The sequence below is a fragment of the Anser brachyrhynchus genome, assembly GCF_964034855.1.
Source record: "Anser brachyrhynchus genome assembly, chromosome: 11".
Taxonomy (NCBI): domain Eukaryota; kingdom Metazoa; phylum Chordata; class Aves; order Anseriformes; family Anatidae; genus Anser; species Anser brachyrhynchus.
Window position 1 is genome coordinate 12,926,438 of NC_137706.1, and position 18,086 is coordinate 12,944,523.

The window sequence follows — 18,086 nt, forward strand, 5'->3', positions numbered from 1 at the left end:
GGCAGTGACTTTAGGCCAGAAATCAATGGGATTAATAGTAGTGCAGGTGATAATGGTTGTTACCAAAGGCATGAGAATTTGTCCCTGAAAGGCTCTTTTTGAGCACCTTATATTGGTGGTTAACAGCACTCAAGTGAATATTATTTCAGAAAGACAAATTTTGTACTAAAGGTAATGTTTCTGTTAGACTGGCTGATATAATGAAAATCCATGGTTGCAGTTGTAGGCACACAAACCCTTCTTCAGGGCTGATACTTAAACTCCAGACAAAAAGAATCAATTTATAAACTGTAGTTCTTTTATTTCGGTGGCAAAATACCAAAGCTGTTAGAAGCATCAGCGTGCCTAGCATCAAAGGCACCTCAGTTCTCCGTACCACCAGGCCCGATCAAAATCCATGCTATAAAAACATCTGGTGTATGGAACAGGGAGGGAAAATATTGAAGTATCAAAAACTGGAACAAAGCGATGCTGTCCCTTTCAGGTGTGATAAAAGTTAAATAGTAGAGCTCTCACTGTCCTGGGCTGCTAATGGATTGTGTTGGGTTGAGATCCCTTCACTAGCTTTCTATGAAGCTGAAGGTGGGGAGACCAGATCCTGACCTGTTACTTCTGTGTAACAAGGGGTATGTCTGTGGTTCAGTGATTGCCTCAAACACATATTCATGAGTTTTTACAGAGATATTTTGACCAGGAGTGTACTGCAGCTGTAAAACCCACTCAAGAAACTGGGTAAAGACTGGTGATTAACTTGTACGAAGTCGTTACCATCAGCTACAGAGCTGGTTTAAAACCAGCTTTGATAACATCTATGGGAGTTGCAGTGTGTAGATATACTCGAAGTTTAGGTTATTACTACTTACGTGTAAATCTACATAACATTATAGTGGCAGGTATTTTTCCTTTTGTCACCTGAGCTGTACGCAAAGAAAAGGGAATTAGCCACAGGCTGAATTCTGGCTTCTTTGGCCAGCAGACAGTCAAACAGCTTCTAAGGAGGTAGTATCTGCTTCAACAGACTCAAACTATGTATTACCTAGTTAAAAATTAATTGCAAGCTAGCAGGCAAGTTTACTCTGGTGGTACTGAATAAAGAACGTCTTTATGTTATTTTTCAGTATTTGTTCAGTATCACAGAGTGCTCATGCTTGAGTCTAATTGCTTTTCTATGCAGCTGAAAATCAACATGCTGTGTGGCAGTTGAAGGTGATCACTGGAAGCCCCATGGCTTGATGTGCTCCAGATGGGGAGCTGTTAACGAACATATAAAGAAATTAGGTGCTTCACCCCATCCTGCCTAGTGCTTTATGGCGTATAGAGCTGTAGGTTTGTTTCTTTGGTTCCACCCTCCCCCCCACCTTTCTCTCAGGACTGTATGGTTCAGCTGGGTTTAAAAATGATTTGGCGTGGTCTTCATTCCTTTATCTAGGCTGTAGTATACCTTTGAGGGCATGCTTTTTAGTTGCTCTTTATTCTTATCTCCAGGACTTTTTCTCCTCAAAGAGGCACTGTACTGATTTTTCTGGCAGGACGTTGCTATTGTAGCAGTAGAGGGCTGTGAGTCCTCACCGAGAAATGTCAACCCTTTGCCATGAGGCAGTGTGTCCCCATCTGCAATGCTTCTGATGGGAGGTATCACGACTTAGCGAAGAGATTTTGACAGGTGATGACAGTACTTCAGAGGGTAAGTTAAAAGCAATACACACTTGCTTCACTAAACTGGAAATGCACTTTTACTTACACTACCTGCTAACAAAGAATGGCAATGACTAATCTTCATTTAGAGGCTTCAGTCTTACACTGCATATAGTTTGTCATTTGAAATATGTCCAGAGAGGCTGACTGTGTTCTCAGTAAATCCCTGCGTGGTGCCAGCCTGGTGCTCAGAGATAGTGTCTGTGTGTCCTCGCACTGACTGTCAGATTGACTTGCAAAGGGGGCACCTGACTGTGTGGTACTGTACGTGTGTGGTACATAATTTTCTGCTTCACAGCGTGCTAAATTACTTTTTATTGGGGGCTGATGGGCTGGGTCTGGCACTAGTCCTTGCTGAGCCTTGGTCTCTGACAGCTCTTGGGCTGGCAAGGCAGGATGAAGACCAAGGGTTTGACTGATAGGGACCAGTGAACTACCCCTTTTGATGATTCTCAATGTTACTACCTTACTTTCCCCGTTAAACTTTTAAAATTCCCTCTAATAAATGTCTTTTGTTGGATTCCCTCCCAGATTCACTTCCAGTAAAGCTGTGATGCCTTGGAAAGCCATTCATTCAGGCTCTTGCCCACATGGACAGGAGCAGGCCTTTCTTCCACGTGGAAATAAGCAGGCCATTGCCATGCCAAAAAGGAGACACTCAGCCCTCCAAGACAGCAGCTGCTAGGAGATGCCTCTAGAGCTGCATGTCTCCACCACAGCTACTTATTCCCTGTACGTTTTTAATAAACATAAAATTGCCTGTGCCTGACCAAGGGATGGTGGTGCATGGATGATGATTAGGGGATAGTTAGTGTAGCCTGTTCTCTATTATCTTTGTCCTCAAATTTCCTTGTCTGCATCTGGACAGCAATGTTTCCTCTTGCCTTGTTTTCTCTTCAGCACTCTTTCTTCTATTCATGCTGCTTTTTTGGACTTATTGGCTCTCTAGTATCCTCCAACTCTTTTGCTTACATGGGATGAGTGTTTGAGAATGCTTTGTACAATGCCATATCGAACTTCCTACCTTGCTGCTTCCAGAAAAGCTTCCAGTTGCTCTCTGAAATGCTGTGGCTATCAAGCACTGTCGTTCTCTTCTTGCTGTCACACCCAGAGTACCTTTGTGTTGCAGGCTTCTTGAAGTAGAGGAATTTCTTGTCATTATTTACGTGTCCGCTGTGAGCTGATGCTTACACCAGTGTGCTGTATCAATAATATTCCTAGCCCAAGTCACAAAATGAGACATGCCATACTTGACACAGGAACACATGCTCTTCCATTAACATTCATTATTTGTGGTCACAGTCAGACAGATCAAGATTGACACTGATAACTGCCTGAGGAGAGGAGCTGCACACCAGCCAGCCAGCGCTTTGCTTGCTGCTTTGATAATGCTGGGATGAGAAGGGAACAGCCACACGTGGGGGGAGTGGCTCCTTCCTTGCACTGGGTGGCAGGTGTTTGGCTGTCATCTTCTATTTTTCCTCTTTGGAAAGGCAGCACTGGAAAGGAATTCCCATTAACAATTCATATTTACTTAATTCAATCACACTCACCTGCTAGCCAGCAGTCAGATCACTGAGACTACCTGTCCATAGGGATGAAAACAGATTTACTGACAGATTTTCCTTTTTGCTACCTATTCTTCACTTGGTATTTATTTATTTATTTATTTTTAATTTATTTAGTCTTCCCCATCTTGTGGCAATACCTAGACATCCCATGCATGGCCACACTGTTATTTCACTATGCTGTAAAGACTGTAGTAAGCAGGGCAGCTCAGAAGGACTTAGAAGGTAGTTGTATCTGTTACACCTTTCCTAACCTGCGCTGGGAGCTTGCTGAGGCTTCTTTCTTCTGTTCATTTATTGGGTGCTGGCTGCAGTGGGGGTCTTAAGCTCACGTTCTACAAGAGCTACTGGCTATACATCACAACACTCTTTTGTTTTGTAAGTGTCTTGATATATGAATTCCCAATCAAGACTTGTTTTTAATTGTTTGAAAGGGCTTTTAGTGCTGCAGTATCTATTTACGTGACCTTTCTGCTTGCAGGCAAAATATCTATTATCTGCTTTTTGAAAAATAACAATTATACAGCTAGGATTTTAAAAGAAACTGAATCCCCCAGCTGCAGAATTCTCCTTGAAGGATAGTCGGGAAATGGGTATCTAATCAGGCTGCTTTGGAAATGCCAAAGTTTTACATGGCTTATAGCCACCAAATGGGCTCTGTAGAAACCGTACGTATGGAACAGGCAAGCTGCGACTTACAAGCCCAGGAATCCAACCAGCACATTTGTAATGGGAAAGTTTTTGGAAAATCTGTCATCTTTGAGAGGTGACCATTGATGTAAGTAATTAGAATTTTTGTGTTGCTTGGGGATGCTAAATGAAAATGGGTTATTAGACAGGTTTTACTGGAAACAATTTGTGAATAACTACCTACAGAATAATCAGAAACACTAAAGTAAAAAAGAATAGATCTGTCATTTGAAGAAAAAAAAAAAAAGGAGAGACAGGGGATCAAAAGGGATCTGGAATTAGCATTCTTCATTATTTTAATGCCAGAACATGCTTCTGTACTATTAATAGAAGTTAAAGCTGCTGCAGATTTTTCTAACTACATTTCTACAGCTTGAAGAATCGTAATCATCCTACAGCTGAATATCCCTTTCTTAACAATAGCACCTGTTTTACCTTCCTTAGTTTGTCTCCCAGAACAAAGAAGGTCCTGTAAGGTCATCTTCAGCTCTGTCCAGAACCAGGGTATTTTTCTTTGGTTTACTCATCATAGACCAGGCAGACAAGGTCTGAAGTCTTTTGAAAATTGAATAGTCAGGTATTTTTTCCTCTTATAAGCATTTTACAGTACAGCATTTCATTTCTTACCCCTTTTAATGGTATTTCCTTCCAAATACATTTTTTCTCTCTATGTAACATGTCATTAAACTACAGAGCATTTCAGTTTGGACTTTCCCCAGGCATTATGGGACGTTTACAGCTGGCCCCGGGAAGTCGGCTATTATTCCTCATAGCAGGGTTTAAAAATAATTGCCTGGATCCACACACACACAAAAGCTAGACAATGATTTAGTCTACATGGTATAGTTACTGCTACAGAGCTTGGTAATGATGCAGATCTATTTGCTTATTGGGTCACAAGTACAGGACTGATGCTGTGTGTGCGGAGGGGCTGGCAGCGAGCCCAGGGCTACCACCCTGGGGGTCTTGAGAGGGAACACCCATGGGTGCACATCCCCACCCTGCTCCAGGCAGGTGGCAGGTGGGTGCCCACGCCGAGATTTCTCCTTGAGCATCTGGACTTAAGCGAGAGTATAGTCGTATGCTGATGTGTCCGGGAAGTCATTTCTTGCAGCTTAGTTTTGAGAGGGGGCAGACCCAGAGGCAACCCCCGAAAAACCTGGTATAAGGATGATGAACAGGTTAGGCAAACCAACCCTCATTTGCACAAGTGCTGTTGGGGTTCTCTTGGGTTTTAATTTAACAGCTCTGTTTTGTTTGAAACAAATAACTGCAATTTGTATCTTATATCAAGTCCATTGAAGATGGTGGAAAGACTGCTGTTACTCATACTGAGTTTTGGTAATAGTTATTTCGAAAGACTTTTTCTCCCCCCTCTCAGTTTATTAATTAACTCTCTTGGTTTTCTTTTTAATTGCTGAGACAGAAATTCGATGGGCAGAGTGGCATTAAATCATTCAGAACATATTTGAAAACTGTTCTCACAGGGAGGTGGGGGATATTATCCTTTCCTAATGCACTGAATTAATCCTAGAAAAATAACAAATTAAAGTAATAGGAGGATATAACCAGACAGCCACAGCTGAGAACAGGTTATTTTACTTACTTGCCCTGTGATTCTGTGGTAGAAATATGGGGTCAGGTAATAAAACCAGAACACACTCCCACTTAAATGAATGGAGCCATTCATTTCAAGGACAGCTTCAGGGTTTTTTAGTCTAGCAATGTAACTAGCTGAATTCCCTGCAGGCAGATGAGCCAGTGGAGGAAAAATGTTCAGAATAAGGGTTCCAGGTTATATGCTTTGGAGTCTGTTTTTTTTCTTTTTTTCTGTTTTTCCTCCTCCCTTCATTTCTCTTTAAATGTTGAACCTAATTATTCCAGTGGGGATGGGGAGGTGACTGAGAGGGGAAAGCTTGGTTTGGTAGAGAGGAACTCTGTGAATATTACCTCCAGGCTGCAGGAGCAATTGAACCATTAGATCTCTGCAACTCTAAAATTCATCTCAATTCAGTAAAACATAGGCTGCCTCTTTCTAGGTGTTTGGGACAAGCTGACAAGAAATCCACTACTCTGATGGAGACCAAACTTCCAGGGATCTAAACAATGAAATATGATTATTATGTTTTAGTATGAAATATTTTAAGATAATGAGCTCAGCTCTCTTAGAGGCAGGTCATAAAGATAAGCACTTCTGGAGCACTTCACCCCTTCCAAGTGGTGTTCTGTTAACAATAGCATCTGTGATGCTGAAAGCAGATACAGAAGGCTCTTAACTTCTCTTTATTTCTGCGGAAGGCTGGTGTTGACTGTGGGAAAATTCCTATTAAAGAATAAAACGTGCTTCATATGAGCCTTTTCCTCACTCAGGATAATGGTCTCTTTCACAACAGATTTCCAAATGAGGGGAGAAGAAACATCTTCTATGGTCAAAACAGATTGTAACAAGAAAAAAAAGGTAAACCAAATGAGCAGATCTTATGGGTGTGACTGTCCTGCTAGGAGGTCTGTAGCAATGCAGAAACATGACATTATCCTTTGCAAGCCCAAAAAGTAAATAGTGCATCATCATCTGTGCCCTATAGGACCTTACTTAAATATGCACTTGTTTGTGATTGTGGGGAGTGGTGGATAAGTGGGTATTGCTTTGTGTTTTTGTCTGAGTCACCTGGTCCATACCCTTCACAGTGGAGCACCAGAAAGGCTGAGGGAACTAGCAGGACTTCACCACCCCCCCCCGCCCCCCCCCCCCGTACAATCAAGAATATGAATGAAGAAAGCATCACTGTTCTCTTCCTTGAGAAAAGTTCGTCTTCTACAGGAGAAGCAGAGAGCAGGAGCTACCAGGTGGGCTAGCTGTTAGGTATCACTGGTGCTTCAAAAGACAAAAAGAGTTGGAGGCCCATCACTCCCCCCATACACACCCATCATAAACTCTGGTTATCCTAAGTGCTCACTTTGTCCTCAGTGAAGAGGTAGAAAGGGATCCTTCACAAATCAAGGGGATTGCATAGGATGTCAGTCCTACCCGAAGTGTCATGTCTATGTTTCAGGGTGTTAACGAAGGCTTTCCCCTCATCTGGCACTGCTGTCAAATGCTGTTCTTTCTTCTTGCCTAGCCCTTGAAGAGCCATCTCTTCATGCCTGTGGGCTCATGGGATCCTTAGCATTTCCCAGAAGATACAACAGACTTTAGCAAACGCTTGGCTTTCAATAGGAAGTTGAAAAGACTGGGTTTGCTTTCCCAATTTTCAGCATATTTTGTTGCATACATGTTAAGATAACTAGATGCCTGGGAAAGCATAAATGCAAAACCACTTGAGAACATGGAGAAAGAAATTATTTCACAACTGGTTGTATTTCTGAGTGAGTTTAAAGATGCTCATTTGATACCTGCATCCACTAGAACAGAGCAGTTATCCTAGCCCCAAACTCTGTGATAGAGGTGATGCTTCTGGAGCAACAGAAATGGGAGAGAGATTGCAAGGTTGTCTAGCTCAGTCCACTGCTCTGGGCAGAGTCACTCCTGTCTAGGTCATTCCTGATCGATGTTTATTTGATATGTTTTTGAATACCTCCAGTATTGGGGTGCTTCCAGCTTTCTCAGAAGTCTTTCCCTGGGTTTTCCTAGTCCCAGGGCTTCTGTATTCTTACCTTTGTAAAACTTTTTTTCCTGTAATATGTTTCCTGCACATATGAGCCCATTATTCTTTATCTGCTACATGTGTGGTGAAAAGATACTCCCCTTCCTATTTTAGATGTAAAAATTACATGTATTTATTAATATGCTTCTCATTAGTGCCCCTGTTCCTGGTTTTCACACTGCCCATTCATCTCCTCAGCTCTCTTTATGTACCTCTCTTCATTCTCCTTTCTGCTTTCCTTTGTCTCAAAAAATAAAATCCTCCTCAGACAAGAAAAAACCCAACTGGAGGAAAAAACCCTGAATGTAAGATGTTTGCAAACCCTCACCCAGCATCGTAGCCCTTTGTCTGTCTCCTCTGTTTAGACAGTGAGCTCTTCTGAGGAGGGGCTCCTTTCCTGTGTTTGTACAAGTGCTTAGCAGGCTCTGGCCCTGATACAGCTTGGTTCCTTAGGGGCTATCGTAATGCACAATAATAATGAACCATATGTCGGTTGAGCCAGGAAAATACTGAAGCAGCAGGCCAGTAGGCAGATTTTTCCTTAGTGCACCAGGTATTGCTCAGACAATGCAGACCGTTTCCCCTCCTATCCCACTAATAACACACTATACTTCTAGAGGAAGTAGTCCTAGGGATGATGATGTGTTTTAAACTTTGTGGGCCTTATTGTTAGTCTAATTATATTGTGGACATTCAGAAGAATGCTTCTGTAGCGCCTTGCACAGCGGGCGTGCATGAGGTATCTGTGCCTTGGCTCTCCCAGGGCAGCAGTGGTGAAGCAGTGTTGGTGCGGGGGCCAGCCCTGACCTCAGATGTGGCATAAGCAGCAATGCACACTGGCTTGGGCTCAGCATCCTGCCAAACTACTTGCTTTATTATTTTTTGGATTACTTTTGGTTTGGCATGCTGGCAGAACAAGCTTGTGTCTGCTTGCAGAGCTCTGCCCACGTGTGCTTCTAATAAATAGGTGCAGTTATTGGCTGATTTCACATAGGGACCAGCCTCAATGTTATCAGCAGCTTTGGTAGAGGGATCTGGTAGGCATCAGCAGCATTGGTCTCTTTTGCAGCTAGATGGGAATTTTCCTATTAACTTTTTTAGTCTTTAGTGAGGTGCTATTAACATGTTTTATTTCACTCTTACCATTTGTGTATTATTATAAAAAAAATATTTTTGAGCAAAAATTCAGTTGTGTAACAATGCTTGGAAATGTTGGCACTAAGATGAAGCATTCTGACATTTTTGAGAAGAAGCAATTTGGAATTTTCATTTCATAATCTTGTTTTTAAGTGGCTTGAGTCAAAGCAAAAGAGATAAAAGGGAGTGTTAAAAAGTACTTAAAGGGATATCAAGATTCCCCACCTTTCAGACAGAATTTGAGATAACATCAGAAACTGAATACCCAGCTCTGGAGGAGCTAGGCAAGGTGAGGGTTGAAGCAGTCCCCACAGCTGTACCATCATGGTCTGACTCTGCTAGGAGGAGGGTGTAAATCTGGCAGAACTGTCGAAGGCTGCACCTCTGCTGTACATGGCTGGGTTCTGCAGGAATTGCTGGGAACAGAGGGAGGGAAAGCGAGCATTTGCCGCTTGGTAAATCCTCCCACTTCCCTCCTCCCAGCGGACGCATTTGTGATAATCATGGAGAATGCTACCACTTCAGCCTGCAATAATAACCACAGAGCAACCCTCTCACTCGTAATTGCTTTGCTGCCCAGGGGACAGAGAGGACTGTTTTCCTTTTATCATTGTCTTCAGTAGTGGGTTTGGTTTTTCCTTCTTCTGCCACTTAAATATTCTTCCATTGCATCATTTTGACTCCTCTCACCAACTAGCATGTGGTGTTATTTTTAGGTGGTGCAAGGGGACATGCAGGGCATGTCCTGAGATGGGTCCTGAGATGTCGGGGCTGATATTTATGAGTAAATTCAAACTGGGCATGATCTGCACAGTCCTGTAAACTGCAAATCTGTTTGAATCAAGAGAGGTATTTTAGTGGATTTATTGTTGCCTTTGATATGCTTTTTATGTGTTCTTGTCAGAAGCTGAATTAAAAAAAAAAAAAGTGCTGCAGTTCAGTGTTAGCCTGTAAAAACATAAAAATCTGGCACAGAAAGACCTGTCATCATAACTTTCATCATGTTACAAATCCTTACTTTGCCACATCTGCTCATTACATGAGACAGGCAAGAATTCAGAGCAGCTGAGCTTCGAGACATTCTGTTGCAGAAGGTAACAACTGATTAAAAAAGGTCAGGAGATAGCTCCCAAAATTTTCCTATGGTCTCTTTGGTCTGTGAATTTCATAAGCAGGATGTCAGTAGACTACATTGCTGCATATGTTTAGATAGAGATTAGGCTGGGGAATGAATTACAGTGAGGTGTAAAATAAGTGAAATGTAAACTGTACAGTAAGAGTCCTTCTTGAAATGGTTGGGGGGTTTTGTGCAATAAAAGGAAGAAAAAATATATATTCCATGGCCATTTTGTGAACACACTGGGCAAGATCAAGTGTGGAGTGGTAAAGTTAATGGTGCTATGGCAATTCATCTTAGCTGATGATCTTGCCTATGGGCACTAACTCTGCCGCATGGTCAATAAATGTGATTGCAGTTATTATGTTTAAGGGTAGCTATGGATTTTCAGTCAGAATGATCTTTGCTTTTGTTTTTGCCGTTATTCTCTTTCCATCTGAAACATGGCCTCCTGCTGGAGTCCTGTTTGGCTGCATCTCCTCTCAGCTGCCAGCCAGGTCCCATTGGGGGGGTGCCTGGGCCACCCCACACAGGCTCAGCTCCCTGGGGGTGCAGCTTCTGGTGGCCCATGGGAAAGCTCCCATGTTCTGCCCTTCCTGAACAGCCTTCTCCATCATCAGAGGTTAGCACCTGTTCTATAACAATTCACAGCCTGAAAGAATGAGCATTTTATTTAGATGTCTAATTCTTCTGAGCTCTTGGGGAGATTTTAAGCCAAAAAAAAAAAAGTGATCGTCAATGACTCCAGAAGCTCAGGATTTAAGAAAAAAAAAGGGGGGGGGGGGGGGGGGCTCCAACATTGTGATATTTGTTAGTTACCTAAAGAAGACTGGAAAGCAAGGTGCTAGTTATGCTTTCATCTGGTCAGAGGACTTCAGAGGTTTTGCAACTTGTACATGGAGGAAAAAGGCTTTCCCCAAGGCAGTTTGTTAGCTGGTTTTTAAGGTCTTTGGCTTTTCTGAGTCACCTGGAGATGAGCTACTTCACAGCTGGGTGGTGTCAAGGCCGCATATAGCCCTCTCATGCAGCTCTGTGTTTTAAATGACAGTATAATAGTCCTGTGTTGCAGTTGCAATATCCTCTAATAGATAACATTTTAAAATATACAAAGATATATTTGGTATAAATATAGCTCACAGCATGAGGCACTGAATAAAACATTTCTCTTCACTCATCGGGGAGGATCATGCATAACTTACTCTTGGATCTGCTTCATCACTCAGGCGTTAGAGAGTCACCCCTAATTTGTGAAAACATATGGCTTATTCCACCCTTCCACACTGAGAATTCGTTACAGGCATGCTTGCCTGCAGTCTTGTGTTCACCATCTGGATCAACCTTCTGCAAGTTGAGGTAATCGGAGTTACAGTAAAGGGGAGCAGGGAAATGTGTTCCTCCTTTTCCTCTGCTAAAAGCAGAGGATGTCTCTTCTAGCTCTTGGCTTCGTTACAGCCTGATGGGCTGAATCCTGGGGGAGAGGGGGGTGGCAGCATGGACCAGGCAAATAGCCAGGTTACTGTAAAAACATTTAGCCAATAATTATGAACTATAGAATTACTTAACTCTTAGATTGCATCTTGATTAACTACCTAGCAACAGTGAGTTAGGGAAAACTGGCTGTGGATCCAGTGTAAAAAAAAAAAAAATCCGGCATGTCCCAGACCTATTGTCTATCCTGAGCCACAGAGCATAGCTTCCATCCTCCCAGAAGTTGAAGTTCCCATTATTCACATTCAAATTTGATGTAATAGGCAAATCCTGGGTTACTTACACTACAGTTTGGCAGGAGTTTTGCACAGGCCGTGTTACTCAAGCAGGAATGAAATATCTACGTATTTTTTCACCGGTTCCTCGATCTCTGTTGCTCAACAAGAGACAATTGATTAGCTGCATGGAGGATCATTTGGGTTCTATTATTTACAGTGGTCACTCATGACTCAATCAAGTCAATGGCAAATTAACAGCTCTGTTTACTTGTTCTGTTTCAGTGTGTTAACTGGTGTAATCACGCAAGGATTTTTTACTCTGTTTTGGCTCAGAAAAGCAGTGTATGGCTGGTTCACATCTTCCTGTTTAATGCTGAATCCCCGTTCCCTGGAGGGAGCCTCAGGCAGCAGTCAGAGCCCCCTTGCTGTGTGCAGCTTGGCTGGGCTGTGCTCCCCAGTGTGCATATATCCAGCTGGGCAACCTGCAGAGATCAATAACAAAACACCAAGGTGTGATGGCCACACCTCACTCTTTGCAGCCCTTCATCTTCCCTTTCTTGTTTTTTTTTTTTTCCTTTTTTGGTCATTGTTGTTGGTTTTTCCCCCTTTCATACAAAGAACTTGTAGCTCATTCTGGGTTTGAGTGCAGTCTGTGCTTAGTTTTGCTTTGTGGTCCTCTGTAAAAGCCTGTGGTACTTTAACAGTGTGTGTGGACCTGTTTGTGTCCTTCTGGTTTATTCCCAAACAGAAAAAGTAAGTATTGGTTTAAAGCATCCTTATGTTACTGAGATTGGGAGCACACTGGTGTTTGTAGCAATGGTAACAGTATAAATTTTTATTTTTTTTTTTTAGAAAATAACTTGCGGCTTTATCCTACATCGCTATGCCGATACAGAGCCCCTGTGAAGCCATCTCTGCTTCTTTCAATAACTGTAACCTTGTACCGTTTAATTACCGTTAAATTAGTCCTGGATTGGTACGTCACTACAGAGCCATATATCCAAAAATCAAAATAGAAAACTGAAAAGCTTTCTTATAATGATTGTAAGCCACTAACAGTCCATTTACTGGTTGTGAATCCAGGGCTGTAAAGCACAGTCTGCTGTTACAGCTGGTTTCCTCACCTAGCTTCTCCCATGTATGTTTTCAGTGCCTTGAATTAACAGGAACTCTTCCTGTCTGCTGGTCAAGCAGCAAAACTGTGCTCATCCGAACTCTGCATGTGAATTAAACTGGAGTTTGCACATTTCCTGTCAATCCAGCCAGAATAGGTATTTAAGCAGATAATGGCGCACGCAGGGCTAAACTGGGGTCAGGATTTGAATGTGATTCCTCCCAGATGGGTGAATACCCATTTTTCTCTATAGGAGAGGGTTCCCTGTGGCCATGTGCATGTCAAGCGATTTGTCAAGACCCAGCAAACAAAGGAAGGCTGCCAAAGGCTGCCACCTTCCCTCAGTTGGCCCCTCTGGAGTGGTCCTTCTGGCCCCCCCCCCCCCTTCGCCTACCAGCTCTGCTGATTGCTGCAGCTAAAGGAGACCATGTTTGCGGGAAGGCAAACCCAGCCTTTCTTTCTCAGAGGTTGCTACTCTTTGCTTTCTTTAAAAATAATTTGCATTTTCTGAGTCTGTCTTTCTAGCTTGAGCTCTAGTCTATTTCGCCCCCTTTCAGGGCTGGCTTTTAGGTTCTCATGGCTTTGGGGATGTTGAACATAAATGCAATAATACATTACTTGTTTCAAAGTTGAGAAAGACATAAAATTATTCTGCATTGGCAATGCCTTCAAATAGCTTTCACAATTTCCTCTCCCCACCACTCCCACGTACTCTCCTATGCATTTCTGCAGTAATTTTGTGCAGTGCTTAGTGTGTGCCAGAGTCAGCTCTTTCCCCCATCACCCAGCTTTTGTTCACACAGTTGTGTATTGCAGAGAATCACTAGCATAGTCTGAGCTTTGGGGTGGTGAGAGGTGCTTCAGGACAGCAAAGCTGGTCTTACTGTTCTGGGGATAGTGCACAGCGTGTGTCCAGACTTCACCCTGGGATCCCAGGCTCAATGCACTTAAGGGTATCTATGATAAGACTGTGCCTGTCCTGATCTACCCTCTTTATTCCTTCCCTCTTAATTATAGCATTCAAGATGATTAAATCAGATTAAAATGCAAACCGGCACCATAATCAAACAGAATGTAATAGCTGGTTTTTGTGAAAGAACATTAAAATAAAAGATAAATGATTTACACCAAACTCCCTCTTCAACTTTGGATGGCCACAAAACGATGCTGACGAACTGCTGCCCAGACCTCAGGAATTCATGTACCCAGACTGCTCAAGCCTGGCTTTCTTCTCCAGGCCTTGAACGTGTCTCAAATAGCAACGTGCTCTGTATGCCTATGTTACAACTTATACTTTTTTTTTGGTGTGTTTATAAATGTATTTATTTTAAGAATTCGTGCTTGCCTTTAACTGAAGATGTTCAGTATTTTACAAATATAACTTTTTATTAATGAACCTGCTCAAGTCATCTCTATGCCTGCTTAGTCATAACCTGGATTTACAGAGAGATGCATTTGAGAACATCAAGAAACAAAAGCTCAAGCAAGATGTGAAAGAAACCTATGGCATAGCTGTAGCCCAAGTTACCAAGCTAGCAGGTCCTGGATTATGGTGTTTCTGAAAGGCTTTGCCACCAGCATTTCCAGTATTTGCAGAATACCTCTGAGTCAGGCAAGTCATAGCAATTTAAAGTTCTTGAATTTAAAAAAAGAAAAAATAATACCAAAAAAAAGCTATAAATAAGCATCTGTACCCCCAACATTAAAAAAAAAATCAAATAGTTTTGATGAACATAATGAATATTATCTCTAAAATGGGATGAGAGCATGTTTCTAGATGTAAATTTGATGGGGTGAATAGCCTGAGAATACTTCAGAAATGCTTGAGGAGTTTCTTTCTGTTCAGATTACCATTTTTTTTTTTGCCATATGGATAGGTGTAAATGTAGATTGATGGGAGCTGTTATTGAAATGTACCCATTAGATAGTTCCTTTGTTTCAATATGTAGATTGCATTTTGGAAAAGATGTGAAGCTAGTTTAAACAAAATGAGATGTATAGAAACTTTGTTCTCCTTTGTCTTCAGCTTCTGATCAGACTCATGTAATTTTCAGGAAAAGGTTGATAGTTTGCAGGGGTTATAGCATATTGGTTCAGAAAGCAATTTCTTTTCTCACCCATGGTTTTTGAATGAAAACAGCAAATTCTGATGAAAAATACATTTTAGTGAGGAGGGTGAGGAGATCATAATCTGATCAGCGTAAACTCATTCATTTTAGAATAATTCTTGAACTAAAATGTGCTGTCAGTGTGCAAAGAATTCAGTTCACTTCATGTTCATAAAACCCAAATGTTTATGAATATTTATTTCAAACCTTTTATCTGCCAACCAGCATTCGATACTGTTCTTGGGTGGGACACATGGGGGAAGTCCACATCTATGTGCATAGTTTCAGGGTTGCTTCAGCTGTGCTTTGCAAAGCACAAATCTGCAGTGTTTCTCTTCCCTACCCTGGTGAAATTCCTCCCATTTGCTGCAAAGAAAGGATGTTCACTTGCTTAAACACATTTGGTGAAGGAAGGTTTTATGAATTGACTATGACAGTCAATGAGTTTCTGTTTTACTTGTGGTGTCTCATACGGAACAATATTCTGGACATTCGGTTAAAATGAAGGAAGCTGCTTCCCTTTCTCCACACATCTTATTTGCTTCAATTTGTGTGCTATAAATATATGGGTATATATATGTATATATATAAAACAGTTTAGTGTTTGTAATCTGTTTACTTTTCCCCTCTAGCTCATTTGCAAGCTGAAGCAGGATGTTGCATTCTAAGTTTGGAAAACATTTGATTTTGATACAAAAAGTAGATCGATTGTAATTCCCAAGATGAGAGTATGGTTACTAATTTTATTGGATATCACAGTCCTTTCACTGGCAAGAAAGAGCTCTGAACCTTTTCTGCTACAGTGAATTCCATCCATTTTAATGGGTAAATCTGTATTTTATTTATTTATTTTTTAAATTACACCTCTTTTAAATTCTTTTGAAGACATTGATTGTCTGTTGGAGCATACCATCCAGTGCTAGCTTTTCTCGGCAGCAAAATATTATTCATGTCATGTATTTTAGCTCCACGTTGTCTTAAAGAGTTTGCGCATAGCTGGGAAAGACAAGAGAGGTATTTGTCTTGTGAAAGAAGCTTCCTATGTGATTTCAGCTGAGAGGTGGGTTTTGGAGCCACCTTAGCTTTTAAAGGCTAGGCCCACTTGAAAATATCTAATTACTATTTAGACTAAATGGTAGCACTAATTGCAGTCAATTCTCTATAAAAGGAATAAACTATCACTTAATTGCATTTAAATTCATAATACAAAAATGCATCTTGATTAGAGAAAGAAATAGATCAGGTTAATTCTTTTCTTTGGTAATGGGTGAAATTTATACAGAAAAACTGCATTACCCTGACGAGCTGTCATTGGTTTCTTCCTGTAGTTGAGTCTCAGTCTTCAAATAGATATTTGAACACCCAACTGTCATTTAAGCTTTGGATATTTCTCCTTCTCAGACAATAATTCTCTGCACCCAAAATTGAAAGCTTTCCAGCTTTATGCTATCTCTCTTCCGTGGGGGTGCAGGTAGGAAGCAACTGTATAAATTGGCATGTGTAGCTCCTCATGGTACAATTTGCAATCAAGTGGAAATGTGACTATTTCTTTTTTTTTTTCTGTGATTCAAAATCCTGCTTAAAAATTCCAAATGTTATTCCAGGAGAGGCAGGAGAGAAAGGACACATGTCCCAAAACACTGTTAGGGAATGAAAGGTGCTGAACAGAATTATTTTCTGGTAGATTGAAACCTGGTGTGTTGTGTGAAGTCTAATTTTAGACCGCATTATGCTGCAATATGGTATCAGATTCAAAGAGCAGCAGGTGTCAGAATCTGCTAGCTGACACTCTATGTTACAGCAGAAAAGCTTTATTAAATTCATTTTCTAAGCTGCAAATAGGACTCTGACATGGTGTGAAATTCAGCTAAACTGAACTTCTTCAGCTCCTGCTCCTGCATGTCATGGATTTGCTGTAATCGCCCACTGTGATCTGGCTAGCCCAAGTTTGGAAATGCTGGCTATTAGCCCTAGCAGGAAAATGCTTTGCTTTCAAGTACCGTGTGCTACCCACCCGCAACCTAATGAATCCTCAAGGAGGTCTGAAATGAGACAAAACTCCAACCTGAACCAAGTGAGAACAGGAAAATCTATTTCATGCCATTCCCATGGGAGATGAGTCTAATTCACTGGCAAATATTTTGTGATGGGGCTGGGGTTATCTGGGTGAAACAGCTATTTTTATTTAGAGTATTTGAAATCCGGCTATAACCTCAATTTTTGTATATAAGATCTTTTCCTGAAATTTTAAAAAGTTTGTCAGGATGGAGATATAAATTGTGCGGACACAATTTATCACAGCGAGGTGTTGGATTTTTTTAATGCATATTTTTTTTTGTGCCAGTGAGCAAGCAATGCTGTCCTGGCCAAGGAAAGGTCTTCTAGAGATGGGTGGATGGATGAGGGGAGGGAATATTTGTAACACTGCTAATTTTGACTGTGTAGTGCCCTGATTTTGCCTGTAGTTGTTGTCTAAGGGGAATTCAGTAGCCATAGCAATAGGGACAGAGTTATGAGAAGAGTTGCCATTCATTTCAGGCTGTTCTGACTGGGTTTAAACATCTCTGAAAGTGTTAGAAAGCAGCAGAGAGGATCAAAAAGGAATTGTTAAGGCTCTGAGAAGCCTGTGGAATTAATTTAGAGAGCTCCCCTCGGACAAAACAGTGTCAGGTAAAGATGGTGTTTGATACAGATCACATGCAGTCAGCTGGGTATTGCTGGCAGTCCTGGGGAGCAGCAGAACACAAATGAGAAGGAAATGTTCAGGCTGGGATTTAGTCCTTCCTTTGTTTTTATTATTTACTTTATTTATTTATTTTGCAGGATGCTTGCCTGCATCTTTTTTGGGAGATGGCAGTCTGATCTCATAAAGGCTAGAGTTATAAAACACAGGCATACTTTCTAGGGGTGCATATAATTGATGGGTTTTCTATTTGCAGTTTGTGTCCTTCTTGGGAATCTGAACTGCCTTCAGCCAGCCAGGCTGCTTTGTCCTGGAAGGTCCTTAGTAGCAAAGGAAAATAGATAAATAAACATAGACTCCTTCAGAGTTGGGATGCTTGGTTGTTCATGTGAGCTGTGAAAGGCAGTGTTTATGGGTAAGGTAAGGTACTGTAGGTCCAGATTTTCACCCAGTAGTTTGATGCAAGTAGTTCTACGTTCACTGATTATGAAAAATCATATTTTTGGTCATGTTTCAAATACATTAGTGATATTTGACATAGGGATACTTTTCTTATACGTAGAAAGTGTAACTGAGCAATGATGTGGGGGGATCAGGGATCAGATCCCTGATCAGGGATGTTAG

The 18,086-nt window shown here is 41.5% G+C and overlaps 1 long non-coding RNA gene across 1 annotated transcript in view; it reads left to right on the forward strand.

Moving 5' to 3' along the window:
* The first annotated feature begins 1,302 nt into the window (after window positions 1-1,302).
* The window catches only part of LOC308200830, a 46,570-nt gene continuing 29,786 nt past the window's right edge, over window positions 1,303-18,086 (forward strand). Inside the window, exons 1-4 of the long non-coding RNA XR_013955841.1 lie at window positions 1,303-1,322; window positions 1,486-1,684; window positions 2,227-4,530; window positions 6,347-6,411. This is a non-coding gene — a long non-coding RNA (uncharacterized lncRNA). The remainder of the gene's footprint in view (window positions 1,323-1,485; window positions 1,685-2,226; window positions 4,531-6,346; window positions 6,412-18,086) is intronic.